General features: G+C 32.8%; 1 protein-coding gene across 2 annotated transcripts in view; it reads left to right on the top strand.

The window, feature by feature from the left end:
• The window catches only part of LOC108908322, a 112,931-nt gene that overhangs the window by 34,693 nt on the left and 64,160 nt on the right, over nt 1-14,078 (top strand). The window contains exon 1 of one of the 2 annotated variants that reach the window (XM_023454270.1): nt 13,628-13,669. The exons of the other annotated variant lie outside the window; for it this stretch is intronic. The gene's annotated coding sequence lies outside the window, so the exon portion shown is untranslated. Of the gene's footprint in view, nt 1-13,627; nt 13,670-14,078 lie in introns of those variants that run through there. 2 annotated transcript variants of the gene reach the window in all.

Here is a 14,078-nt window from a genome sequence, read left to right as displayed (position 1 = left end):
AATTTCAAGAGATGACGCAACGTATCAGAATCCTCTTTTAAGAATTTAGAAAGCTTGATTTAATTCAGGCAAAATATGGTATATCTAAGTTGATACATTGTTTGCAACATGTCCAAAGTGAGCACTTTAGCGGATAAAAGAGTTAATTTTTTGGATTGTCGCTCAGTAAATATATTCTGTTTTCACAAAAGGCAATAGTATTTTCTGAATAATTACTTAAAATATACGAAATTAATTCTTGTAAACTGTACTTACTTGTCTTGTACTTCTACATTCTAAACTGTTAATTTATTCATGGCAAAGAATAATTTTGACCTTCACAGATACCATTTTTTCTCATTTGAAGATGTGTACGGAAGTTTAAGTATAACCTGAAATAGAAGTTTTTAATTATTTCTGATTATTTCTGTGAAAAAATTAAACACATTTTTTTACCAGGCCAGATTTTATGTCTACATTATCTATCTCTATTGTCACAACAATTGGTTAGTAATTTGTTTCAGCTTCAATCGAAACACAACAGACATGACAAGCATTTGTAAGTTTAAAACAACAATACTTTTGTTGTTTCAGAATTAGATGTTGCGTCTGCGGAGGAAAGTCTAAACATAATTCGGTTAGATGTGGATTGGATTGGGACGGATTTAAATCCCCATTTGAATTACTTAAAAGACCATGTTTCTGTTTCGAAGCAAAGTAATTCTTTCTCATCATTAGCAATTTATGAAGGATGAGACTGCAACTGACAAAAGATTATTTTAACAGTCAATTGAATATGGCTATGACAAGTTAGTTAATGAGTTTTAGACATAAAAAAATGTAGAGTTCGATGTCTCTCAATTAATATTTAAGAAATTTTAATTTTGTGATATAAAAAAAACTACTACGAAAGGAAATATAGAAAGAATGAAATATATTTATCTCACTGAAATATAGAATTAAAAAACACATATTCTATTTTTCTATTTCTTCTAAAACTTTTTTAAATAATATAATTCAAAACCAGAATGTATTAATTTTTATAAGGAAAGAATACGATACGTACTTACGATTAGTTTACGAATTCTTGAAATAGCTTTGTTTCTCTGTTTAATGCCGTACAATTATCTACATTAGTTTTTGAAGCGTGGGTCGTTGAACTTGTTTAAATCTAGTAAGTATTTAACTGGTGTCTTAGTTCCATCGCCCCCATTTTAATTTTTCTTCGTCGTTGAATAATAAATACTGCGGCACATAAAAACCTTGAAGTTAATTGTTTTATAAATATTTATTTCACTTAATCTATTCCCTAACCCAAAAAATATCTACACATGTTTTCGTTAATTTCGCCGCTTATAAACTGTGGATTTAGTCCTCAAATCAAATTCGCTTACCTCTTAAACATATATTTTTTAATTTTCAAAACATAATACTCTTTCAAGCTATACAAAATAAATACATGAACATGCAGCTGCGATTGCAACTAACCTGACGACATAATGTGTGATTGAACAAATTCCAGACTGGTTGTTACGTCACTGGTTTGACGTTTCGAGAAACCTATAACTCTCTTCTGCAGAAGAAACTATGAAAGTGTCATGAATCAACCCAACCATCAACCATTGTTATGGAAGTCTGCAAACCAAGTTGAATATACTTTCCGCTTTTTCCTCCATCTGCTACTTACTTTTCAAGGTTATGCTTCGACAGTAGCAAGCCCTTTATTTAAACTCTGTCGAGAATAGAAGTTTTTAATTTTGTGAACAAGAAACCTAATTTAAACAAAACATAGATGACCAAATCCTTACTACCACGACATTTTCTCCGTTGCCTCAGTTTCTCCACCTCATCTGACTGCCTAAAAGCTAGATCAAGAACAAGAATATGTTTTATTTGTTCTTCAAAATTTCGTGAAAAGAATAGAGCCTAAAACACAGTGGATCGACTTTTTTAATTCTCCTTCCAAGTTAAAGTACTGACACACGATCCCATATTGGTATATCTTTATATCTATCATATTCAAGTCTTGACGTGCTTTGTATCCACAAAGATTAAGATAACTCACCAGAGTGAAGAAGAACGTCCCGGAAGTCTTGAACAACTGGAACAAGGGAAGTCTCCTATGAATCATGCTTCAAACTTGAGTGCAGTGCAACAGAAGCTATTGCAAAACTTCAGCAGACCTACGAAGACAGTGTTTTATCAAGGACCCAGGCTTTTCGGAGGTTTAAAACAGTTTCAGAAGGAAGATGAACTACGCAGCGGAAGGCTGCAAACTGCAAGGACCAATGAAAATGTCTTGGATCGGTTCAGATGGGGCGTTCAGATCGTCGGTTCTTCAAGTTTTGACCAATGACTTGGGGATGAGAAAGATTTGCTCGAAAATGGTTCCAAAACATCTTCCGGAGGAACAAAGGAACATCAGGGGAGAAAGATACCTTGACTTTGTGAAATCGATTGAAAATGATCAAAATTTTTTGGAACTTGTAATTACTTGTGATGAGAGTTGGGTGTTTGAGTACGACTCGGAAACGAAACGCCAAAGCATGGAGTGGCATACTTCAGCCTCTCCAAAGTCCAAAAAAGCAAGAATGAGCAAGTCAAAGATTAAAAACATTCCTATTTGCTTCTTTTATTTATTTCAAGGCAACACTTTTACTGAGAGGTTCTTGAAATACTACGGAAAAGGGTCATGCGTGTGAGACCAAACATCAATAATTCCTCAGCTTCCTTACTCACCTGACTTCAGTCCTTATGACTTTTTCTTCCTCCCGAGATTAATAAATCTTTTCAAGGGACGCCATTTTGGGACACTCAAACATTCAAATGGCTTTAACCGATCAGATGAAGGTTTTTCCAGTATCTGAGTTCCTGCACTGCTGTGAGGAGTGGAAGAACCGTCTCCAACGGAGTGTGGCTTCCCAATGGAATTATTTTGAGAATATTAAATTGCAATTTTATTCGAATAAAAATATTTGAAAACATCAGTCTCATTACTAAAATTACACAATGTATGAATAATAAAATATTTGAAATTAGTTAATAAAGTAATTAATTTAATGGGGAAAGAATCGAACCAGCTTCTATTTTGGCTACCTTCCGAATAATATTGTGTTTAATTTTGTTTGTTTACGTTTTATATTTGAAAAATCTCATGCGTGAAATGTTACAGAAAACTCACAGAAACATGCTGCAGTTTTTAAAGGCTGGGAAAGGAGTACGAATACGTTGCTCTTTTGTTATCCAAGTTCTATTCTGCGACAGTCTGCGACATTCCACTTAAAGTTAAATTTATTAAAAGGCAATGATTCAATAATAATCCAACGGTCTGCTGACTAATATTGATCGCATTACTTACGCGATAAACGAAGCAGCGCAAAAATAGAACGCTAGATGAAATGGGTTTTCTGCGAAATGTTCGCTACAATAATATTTAAACCCTACGGGTTTAATCTCGACAAACAAGTGGACAGTGTTTTGATCTCGACTACGAGGCAAGATGAAACCGCGATAGCGCTCTTTGACTCGCCGAACTGCATCAGTGCAGTTGCATATAAAGGAGGCACGTCACAGAGATGGTTTGTGTAGACGTCAACTTTGAGCGCACGTCAGCTTAGTCATAGCCTGGGACGATTTAATAGAGAATCGGATACATACTAAACAGATGAAATGCAGTGCACGTTCATGTGCACTCCCTCTGAAGTTGTTGTAAAATTCATAAAGAGGATGATGGTGCTGTACTTAAAAATTACTCAAAAACTTGTTTAGCTTATAATTTGTAAGTCTAAGATATTTCTTTTAGTTTCGATAAGGATTGGAAAAAGCTGTCAATTGTACCTACATGTTAAACCGAATCTAGTCTAGTATACAGGGTGTTGCATACTGGACGTACTGGACAAACGTAAGGTACATGTGCCTAAGATCATTCTGAATAAAAAAGATACATGGGTTCAATTCTCCATGGTTACCGAGCTATGGACATTTAAAGTTTAGAAACAATAGTCTCGCTGGCTATGACCATGTTAGTTGACAAAACAAGTGATAGTTGACGTGCCAAAATTTATAAATCTCAGTTTATGTAGTAAATTGTGTGAACGTGTTTCTGGTAATACCTTTTCCATCAATATGCCTGTGCTCTTTTTAAATAGAATATGTCGACATAATTTACATTTTTTATAGATTTTGTGATGGAAATTCGCAAGCAGCCCGTAGAGAGTATCAACAACGATTTCCAAACAGAAGAGAGAGAATTATTTGATTCTCTGTTCCGGCATCTGCGAACACATGGTTCATTAATAATATCAACTGACTATGAACGTCAAATTTGATTGAGCAAGAAAACATTTTGCAGATAATTGAAGGCATTCCAGAATTAAGTACCATTTCAGCACGTACGAATGTTCCTCATTGGAGAGTATGGCGAACTTTACATGGCAATCTATTTTATCCTTATCATGTACAACAGGTGCATTTTTGCAGAATCTGCTTTTCAACGATGAGTTTCTATAAACTTCTAGTGTGGCATAATTGATGATCAACCAATTATATTTTGAAGAGCGCCTTACAGGAGAAGTTTACACCAACTTTTTACGTAATGAATTGACAGGTATATTGGAAGATATTCCTATACTCGCAAGACAACAAATGATATTACAACATGATGGAGCTCCTGCTCATTTTAGTCGACTAATGAGAGAATATCATAATGAATGCTATATTAATAGTAGGATCAAACATGGAGGACCACATTCTTGGCCACAGAGTTCACCAGATCTCAATCCTTTAGAGCAGGGGTCGGCAAGTAATTTTAGGTGGGGTCCGGATACTTTTAAAAATTTTTAACGAGGTCCAGAAAAAAAATTCATATTTCTTACAAATTTTCATTTGAACTCAAATTTAATCTGCTTACTAACCATTAAGAACTCAAAACATTTACACAATTGTAAAATACTAGAAAAAATGATGAGGTTGTCACTCAAACGTAAAAAAAAACATTTTTTAAATAATTTATTTGAGTAATTTATACTTTCAAAAAATTTTTGGCGGTCCAGTATTTTACCTTTCGCGGTCCGCCAGTCTCCGACCCTTGCTTTAGAGTCTAAAGTTTAGACTATTACCTGTGGAGCCACCTTAAAAGCTACGAGGCACCAATTAATAGTAGAGAGGAGCTTAGACAGATAATTACTGAGAAATATCAGCAAGTGAAGAATAGTGATTTTAAGAGCAGCCACTCAATCTATTCCTGGTCGTGCTATAAGTGTATTACTGCTGAAAGGCAATCAAGTCACACCAGATCTAATCCAGGATGGTAGGGGTTTAGTAAGTCAAAACGACGTGACCTTGGCGTACAGTATGAGGTACATTGAGACAAGGGCAAGCTCGCTGACAGTTCAATCAAAGTTTGCTTGTCTACACGTCTTAAGGAGCCTCATCCCGTTATTAAGACACTCATGCAGGAATTGGTGGAAAACCAGGCCAAAAAATGGTGGTAAGAATCTCTTGAGTAAAGGCAAATCAGGTTTTTAAAACGTTCATCGAAAAAATTGATGGCAAACCCATCAAATCAAAGTTGTGGGTGAATAAGGGTGACAGTAGGAAGGCTCAGAAAAACATCTAGGTAATATTGACCTGTCTCTATTTTTTAATGTTAGGTATGAGCAAATTTATTGTATTTATCAGAAGAAAAAGAACAGTCTTAAAAAAATGTAAATATGACTTTAATTTTTGATGAAGCTCGAAAGAAATCGAAATCTACAGTACCCCTTTATGGAGATAAATTATTTATTTTTATGAATATAAACATTAAAAGTACCTTATTATTATTTACATGTAGTTTTACATGTTTTGAAGAGATACCGAAATTTTTCTAATAAAAGTTGTTGAAAAGAGCACTCTCATGATGTACAGAAGCAATTATGAATTTGGGAAAGATAATTTTGTTGTCGTCAGAGTCCTAAAGGTATTGTACTTAAGCCTTAAGGCTTAAGACTTGGATGGAATTTGTAGTTAAGTACGCATAAGATATTGCTACAAAGATTGGCGTCTGTGATTTCCTATTTGTTCCTCCCATTTTCATGTACTGGCGGCCAATCTTAAGTTCTGGATCACCATGTATTATATTTTTTCTACATGACAAAAGTGAGTTTGTAACAATTGGTACTTATTAATTGATTATTATATTATCATTATCTGCACTTTCGAATAAAAATTTGGATCTCCTGGTAAAGCAATTACTTAGATTTCAACCTCCACAGTAAACAAATGCTCCTTTTAATGGCCCGCTAAGAATAGCATTCTTTCTCGACAGCCTCAAAAATGCCACACTCTAAATGCGTCTGTCATAACACGTCTACCAGCTAATATAATTTCACAGTGCACAGAGCCAGAATACTTAAACCGTAAACATAAGACGATGGGGTTCACACAGCCCGCGTTAACCGTTCCGAGCGTTAACCATAAATATTACCGACTGAGCTCGGTACCCTGTAAATTACCGACCTGTTGTTTAACGTGTATCCACACATAGATTGAGTAGTATCTTGCAGCTAATAAGAACTGGGAGGAAGTTGCAGTGCCAAATGAGCAGCCATTATTTAGAGGCGGCGACGAGGATGTTATTACTTATATTATTTTCGATAAATAGCTTACATTTACTTGCAGGCTATAAAATGTAATAGTCTTGGTTATGGTCGACATTCGCATCGTCTCTTACATCTAGATTTATCTGGTGTACTCTAAAAACCTAACATATTTGTCACGAAGCTTTAAAATCCAATTTTCTGTTTGCTGTTAATTGGTTCAATAATGTTGGTAAAATTAATGTGAATAAAAATATTAAAACATTAACAGGCGAGATGAGATAGAAGGAACTATAACATAGGGAAGTGTTTAATGAATGAGATGTAAACAAAATTGATAGATAATAGAAAGTCAAAATGGCGTCAAACCGTCGCCGTCGATTGACGGTCAGAATGATCGTTGAACAATTGATGAGAATGAGAAAGATTTGCAACTTGTCATTACTTGTGATGAGAGTTGAGTGTTTGAGTATGACCTGAAAACGAAATACCAGAGCATGGTGTTTCATTCCTCTCGAAAGCCCAAAGGACCAAGAATGAGCAAGTCAAAAATCAAAAGCATTCCTGCAGATCACACGTGAAAAATTAGTTAATAAATAAATGAATTTAATGCGGAAAGAATTGAAACAAGCTTCTATTTTGGCTATTTTGGCAAAATGGGGTCAACAAAATATTGCAAATGAAGGAAAAGATGAGTGAAAACATGGAGGGATGAGGAAGAAATGGAGAACGTGAAGAGATTCAAAGAAGAAAGAGGTAGAAACTAATAAAATTGAGAAAGGAAATATTGCATCTTGACTATTATTAATCACCACTTAAAGTTAAATTAAAGAAATTAAATAGAAAACATTAGAAACGAAAAACGCGTTCTATAGAAATCAATACACATTTTACTGTAAAATAGCGATGATTTTAGAATCAGGTTACAAAGTGGTTTGTATGATGATACCTCTTACATTAAAATGACAAAGATGTTTTGGATTAGTTGTCTAAGGAATATTATTAACTTGTCGTCAATCTTTACTACAATACTTCTATAATAGCATGTTTATAAATAAACGTCACAGTTTCTATCTCAATTTGATGTATGGAATAGAAATTGAATAAGTCATAAGGACTTTTTACTGTATAGTTAATCTTATTTTTTTTAGCAACAGTCTCGAAGTTTTACAGCAAATTTTGATCTATTGTGTACCAACTGCACAGTTAGTAAACGTTCATAAATGATGAATTGATAGTGACGATGGTATTATTGTATGTGTTTACTGATACTTCTAATTATTAAACAATAAGATTTTCTCTTTTTTCTTAGGCATGCTTCAATAACATTTAATATTTAATTTATAACAGTGATAGACCTCAGTCAATTAATGTTATATTAGTAGGTATATATAGTTTTTGCCTCACTCACTCACTATCGTCAATGTCATTATTTAAAGTTGTTACTATAAAGTATTGTTCCAAGTATTAATAAAAAGTGGTATTATTATATATACAATTAAATATAATAAAAAAGGAGTTAAAATCAGTGTTATGCAAAGTATCCTTAAACTTGGTGACATAATTTTGAAAGAATACTAACTAGGAAAGTTAAGCAAAATCTAAATATATATTTTTCCTAATCGCTTCTGTTTCCGAGTACTTACCAAATCAGTTTTCTTATTATAACCTCCAATACGGATAGGTATTCATACTTACAATTACTAACAATATATAAATACAGTGTCGTAGAAATGGGGATATTACCACATAAAATCTTTAAAGTGAAGTTTTTGTATTGTATACAATTTTTCAATGTTTGAGTCCATGTGACATTAAAACGATATCTCGTTTAAATATCCATAAAACGAACTAATTCCTACATAATCAAGGTTAAACTTATTAGATCGTATGACAAAAAAGTTGGGTGGGAAATTTTAAGAAAGCACCTACTCTACCCATACCACTTACCACAAGCCGTAAATCTTCATCTGGAAGATTTAGCAACTCAGGTGGACTTCTTTTGGGTTTTTAAATAGATACGAACGAAACGAACGATTTTTATATGAACTAGGAATGAAGCTTTCAATATTCATAAAGTTCATATTTGAGCAGACGAAAACCTAAAGCCACCATTACAATGCTATCAGCAGCAAGATCAATTTCCACAAAGGGTCCCGTGGTGAGACTGTGTCAATATGTGCCGTTCAATCCGAGCAGTTATTAGTTAAATGAGTTCTTGACTTTCTAATCAGACAGTGAATGACTGAATAAAGAGAGACCTCGGACTTACATTTTGATACAAATCTACAAATTAATAAATGTCACATTTTCCACTTGAAAAAATCTATAGTTTCGTCCATTATGTATGCCTTATGTATTACAATTCTAAGTTACATAAAAAGTTATAGCAACATAGATGTATTTGAGTATTAGCATATTTATAACCGTCACTGTAATTACTAGATGCCAATAGTTTTATAAAGGAGCATGAAAATATTTGTTTAATTTTCTTTATAAAATGATTTGAAAGTCTTATATAATCCAGTTAGAGGTTCTGTGTTAAAATTTTACTTAAATCTGGTACTTAAATATAGTTATTTAATGAACGGACAATATGAACTAGGTCAAGCTGTACATCTTTTTATTGGGAAGTTTAGGTAATAATGGGCTTTAATGAAACAATAACAAATTGATCGATTTAAGGCCGATATATCTAATTATTGTATCAAAGAAGTTCCTGCAGCTAATTTATATAACTTAGTGTTTATAAAATGATGATGGCTACTATTTCAAAACACTTGTGGAACAAACAATTTTTAGGAAATTTTTTATACATTCATACATAATATTAAAATTCACTTGAAACAATCTATTGCATACAGACAACATTTCTCGTCATAAATATATAGGGTTTTCAAAAAGTTTGGAACCTCCCCCTCTATCTCAGAAAATACTGCTGAAATAAACAAAATGATTAGGACAAAAGTTGCTTGGTTTTGATTGAGCAATCCAACGGTGACCTTGACCATGACCTTTAAGGTCATTTAGAGGTCAAGTTAAAAATTTTAAATAGAACATTGCTTACGTTTGACGTTACTGTTACCTTTAGGTCATGGTCAAAGGCATGGTATATGTCATTTTTTAATTTTACGCTCATTCAATTTCCGCAGTCAAGAATATCGTAGTCAATTATTAAAAATCGACTGTAAACGACCTTGAAGGTCATGGTCAAGGTCATATCCGAACGTAAATATGTCAATTTTTTCCATTTTCGGGGTCAAAAATATACGGTTCCATTTAAAATTTTCAGGTTGACCTCTAAATGACCTTGAAGGTCATGGTCAAGGTCACATTCGAACGTAAAATTTTCCGCTCTTACCATTTCCGGGGTCAAAAGTATACGATTCCATTTAAAATTTTCTACTTGACCTCCTAATGACCTTCAAGGTCATGGTGGTCAAGGTCACCGTTGGATTGCTCACTCAAAACCCTGCAACTTTTGTCCTAATCATTTTTTTGTTTGAGCAGTATTTTCTGATATTGAGTGGGGGTTCCAAACTTTTTGAAAACCCTGTATACCTATATAAGAACCAAATTTGCATACAGCGTGGACAGCAAAGCAAACATAGCTACCAGTGCGCGCGCCCCGTGTGGTTGTAATACAGCGAACGTAGCGAACATTCCTAGCACATCGCTGCGCGTGGCCCAAGCGTAAGTATTAAATCTAGTAAATCTCAACAAAAACGATATCAGAAACTCTCTGCTGACATTTGCTCTCAAGGTCGTTTCGTATCTAGGTGTATTGTCACCTAGTTGATTAGAATTACTGTTATGATTGCTCCCCGCTTCCTGTTTATATTCCAACTCGTAATTCTAACGGCGAGTGAAATAAGTGTACAAAAATAACTTATATAGTAAACATATTTTCAACAAAATCTTTATCTAGCGCCTAAGAAAATATGTTTTTGTTGTATTCGTGATAAGATTAAATTTATTTGGTGACCTGAAACAGTAACTGACAATGAAATAAATTTAGTAAATTAAACACATGTTACAGCATTTATAGGAGTGTCAAAAAATTTTTTGAGCATTGGGAGTTTACTGTAACTGTTAAACTAGTGTTTTCGTATCACGATATGATATTTGCAAAATATTTTAAGGAGATAAGATTCAACCTCTAATTTGACCTTTATCCTTACCCATCAATTTTTAATTTAACGATGAACAATTTAGTGATATTAATATTTATGATTCTTTTATTACTTGCTAAGGAAAAGTTAATTATTATTAAATTTAATGAAAATTCAATACGTTATATAGAATTCTGATTGTGAGTACTGAACTCCAACAGGCTGTAACTATATCACAGAATAAATTGAAAAAATCTGGAAAACCTTAATTGTGTTCGTCTGTTAAAAAGTTGATGAATTATTTATTTTAGAAACGGCTTTTGCATATAAATGAATTTATAAGTGTTTCAAGCGACATACGAAACAAGGACAAGCTTAAAAATAAACACGTTACAAAGTGTGTCCATTAAATAACAAAATGTAATATGTGTTCAAATAAATAACGATTGCCTGCCATAGTTTCAATATTAAGCGTCTAAATATTAGAGGCACTAGTTACACCTCTAAAATATTTCACATACGTCCTTCTGATCAAGCTGTATTTAGGTGGAGGATAACTAAAGCTTTTCAATTTTGTATGTCAAAAGCTTGATAGACTTCTTATATCTTGACTACTGCAAAATTATGATCGTATATTTCAATAATATTGCACTTTAACTTTAAACATTGGCAAGCACTGAAAGCCACGATAATTAGAATAAAAGCAAGGATAAATTGTACAATTAATAATTTCACATGAAAACATAATACATTTATTTTCCATAATCCATGGCGACTACATATTTTAACTATCTTGCAATAAAATTTATGAAATTTTTGTGTCAAGAAGTTTGAAAAGAGAAAAAATTAACTAGCTAGGTAACTAAAAATACAAAGTAAGAGCTTACCTACCATTTCTACCCAAACCATTTGTTAATCTATACCGGATGTTTCAAAACTTATTGGGCAAACTTAAAATTTGACTTTAGATAATCAGAATAAGAGAAGTCTTTTGGAGAAATATTCGAAAGGTTTCGTTTTCGAAATACAGTTTGCTGAAATTTAAAACAAATATAAAACTCCTCGAGAAAATTAACTTGGGCTAATGATTTATATAATTAAACTTAAAAATTGACTGAATTCGGATGTATATGTATGCGGATATATATGTAAATGCGTCAGCCATAAATGAAGTACCGATAGTCACTGTCACTAAGGACCCTACCCCGTAATTGGGTATTTTTTAATAGAATTACTGTTTCTAACTAGTAAGCTAGTATTTTGAAGAAACGATCTCGTTCAGTTTATTTGAAGAATGGACCACTTTCGAGTTATTAATAATGTTTTCAATTTACATTACTGTTATCTACAGTCCGTACGATATTTGTTGAGATAGAATTCCAAGAACACCCCTGCGTCACTTTCTTAGAATTAACCTCATTCGACTACTGAGGTAGAAAAACATTGGCGGCCAGCATGGCGTTTACCATAACAGCTTGCAGTGCATACTGTGTTTTGTAGTTACGAAGGCGTGTTTCGTTGTAGGTGTATCATCCTATGCATTTTCAGTGTAACTTTTTATTAAAATAAATCAATGAAGGTGAAAAATAAAAGAAAGGAAATTAATTCCCAGTCGAAGAGTATCATATTTAACGTTTATAATAATTATTTTTCCAAATGAAAATAAAATACAATTAAAAACCATGTTGTACCTGTTACAGGAGTATCTTTAGCCACTATAGGGAGAATCTTACGTGAAAGTGTCAAGTTACAAGCTCTAAACAATGGCGATGGTGAAGTAAAATACATGTTTCTTTGTTTATTTCTTTTTGTACCAGCGTGTGTATAATTGTATTATCTTCTAGTTTATTTATGATTTGTAATCTACTGTACTTTAAAAGAAATAAAAACACCATTTTAATCGAAAAAAATCTAGTTCATATACAGGGTGTCCCAGAATAACATGTACAACGGAAGACCACATATTCGTGGACTCAAACTCAAAATAGATAATTCACCTATATCCAAAATCACTTCGTTTGGCCGCTAGCTTCAAAGTTCTTGAAAATTTTTTGAATTTTGTAAATAATTCGATAATAACGTATTATATTATTCGATTTTGATTATTTTTGGGGTAAGGACTTTTGTTTTCAATCTACACATTTTGGTGTTATACAGAGTGCTTTTTGAAACTTACAACTCCTACAAAACTGATGTACGGTGATAATATCCGTTCATAACTTTTTCCTCTTTCGGGCACTAATGACAACAATTTTTTATTGAACAGGCGAGACCATTTGAAAGTTATTGTGACGCTTTTAACGATAAATTAGGTTTATATTGTTAGGATAGTTTACCGGTTACCTCAAAAATGGTGTACCCAACAATCGTGCAAAGCCTTTAGTACCATATAGTCATATTTTAAGTAGTTTGGAAGAAAAAAAATAGAGAAAACCATTAATACACAATTAAAAACTAAATCTGTATGCCAAATTTGATTAAAAGAGCCTCAATTTATTCTTTTTGTGATCTAAAAGGAACAACTTTTTTTTCAACCAAACAGCAAGCAAAAAGCTTTTCTAAACGACATCAAAATGCGTTTAAGTACAGCAATTGTGCAATATCAAACATTATTAATAAAAAAATCCCTGATAAATCAGTAAAAACAAAATTTTCAAGTTATCGCCACTTTATCCTACCACAGCAAAATTATTTATAACCTACACCTAAAACCGGCTCTGTCTTTGACGTCACAAGCAACGAAAATCTTCTCGGATATAAAACAATATCTATCCAGTCATATTTAAAAATGTATTCTAATAATTTTCCATAATTTAATCTGCGTGAACTTGTAAAATATTCTACAAATCATATAGTGTGCGAGACTATCACCGCTTTATCTGTTGCCAGATAAGATAAAAAAAGAAAGTATCTCCGGTCAACGCAGCAGTTCATTGTGTCGGTGATTACAAGCAATTACTCCTCTCCAAACGTGTTATCATTATTTAAATATATAGGAAGGTATATGCTTTATGTTCTGCAAAGCAGCTTTAGATTTAGCTTTATTATTGTTTTTGTGGCACGCCCCTTACGTAACATATAGTTCTGTTAATAATAAGAGCGTTTTTTTTTTCAGGTAAGACCTGGTCCTGGATAATACAATGGTAGTTACAGTAATCAGGTAATTGCTTTTATCTTATGAAGTCATTAACCATACTGTTTACATTATTTCGTATAATCTACTTATTAATACTTAATACTAATATGTAATTATGCAACATTAAATAATTTACCCAACAGTTAAATAAAAATTTAATTTACATCTACATTGGATTGAATCGCAATAGGCCAGGAAATATAGAGTTGGACGCGACTTTTTGTTTCGGCAAGCTGAATTTATCACTATAGATGCTAAATATTATGTACAATA

Source organism: Anoplophora glabripennis, unplaced genomic scaffold (genome assembly GCF_000390285.2).
Source record: "Anoplophora glabripennis isolate ALB-LARVAE unplaced genomic scaffold, Agla_2.0 scaffold196, whole genome shotgun sequence".
NCBI lineage: Eukaryota > Metazoa > Arthropoda > Insecta > Coleoptera > Cerambycidae > Anoplophora > Anoplophora glabripennis.
Note: the sequence above shows the minus strand (reverse complement) of the source record. Positions and strands in the feature narration are given on the sequence as shown.